Below are 657 nucleotides of genomic sequence, written 5' to 3'. Positions count from 1 at the left end.
GGAAATTGGGAGGGCATAGCAATGGCGAGGCAGAGGAAGAATTGGAAGGGAGGAGTGGGAGGTAGACTTAAAACACATTCTACGAATGTGGGAGTGAAATGGCTCGGTGGCTGAAGGCATTTTCTGCCAAGCTCATGCCCTGGGTTCAATCCCCAAGACCCACGTTGTGGAAGATGAGAACTAACTCCTGCAAGTTGCCCTCTGACCATCACGTGTATGCTGCAGCAGACCTACACTCCCACACTGGGGTGGGGATAAATACATAGGTATTAAAAAAAAAAAAAAAAAGGTGGCTACTGACCTGGCTGGGGAGAGGCCATGATCAAGAATATGGGTTTCCCAAGGTGTGGCTTATCCGATGTACTCTCTGGATGTGCCAAACCCCGTGAGTATGGGAAACGGGACTGCATAATGTGTGGTAGTTGGGGGATTGTGTTTGTGCTCTCTCCTAAAAAATTAAGGGGGAGAGTGAATGAGGAAAGCCCTTCATGTAGACCTCTGCCTACACACACACACACACACACACACACACACACACACACACACACACATGTAACTTGGTAGTTACGTGAAAAAGATTCTTCCTTAGGAAGAGGTAAATCCAATGTATATCTGTTCAACAATGTTTATTGGTTGTAACAAAAAGTAAAATAAAAG

The 657-nt window shown here is 45.8% G+C and overlaps 1 non-coding gene across 1 annotated transcript; it reads left to right on the top strand.

Annotated features, from left to right (window-relative positions):
• Positions 1-293: 293 nt before the first annotated feature.
• On the top strand, positions 294-451 carry LOC121827042 (U1 spliceosomal RNA). Its single transcript, XR_006069186.1, has one exon. It is a non-coding gene; the product is annotated as a U1 spliceosomal RNA (small nuclear RNA).
• The last annotated feature ends 206 nt before the right edge of the window (positions 452-657 follow it).

Source organism: Peromyscus maniculatus, chromosome 1 (assembly GCF_049852395.1).
Source record: "Peromyscus maniculatus bairdii isolate BWxNUB_F1_BW_parent chromosome 1, HU_Pman_BW_mat_3.1, whole genome shotgun sequence".
In the NCBI taxonomy this organism is placed as follows: Eukaryota; Metazoa; Chordata; class Mammalia; order Rodentia; family Cricetidae; genus Peromyscus; species Peromyscus maniculatus.
Note: the sequence above shows the minus strand (reverse complement) of the source record. Positions and strands in the feature narration are given on the sequence as shown.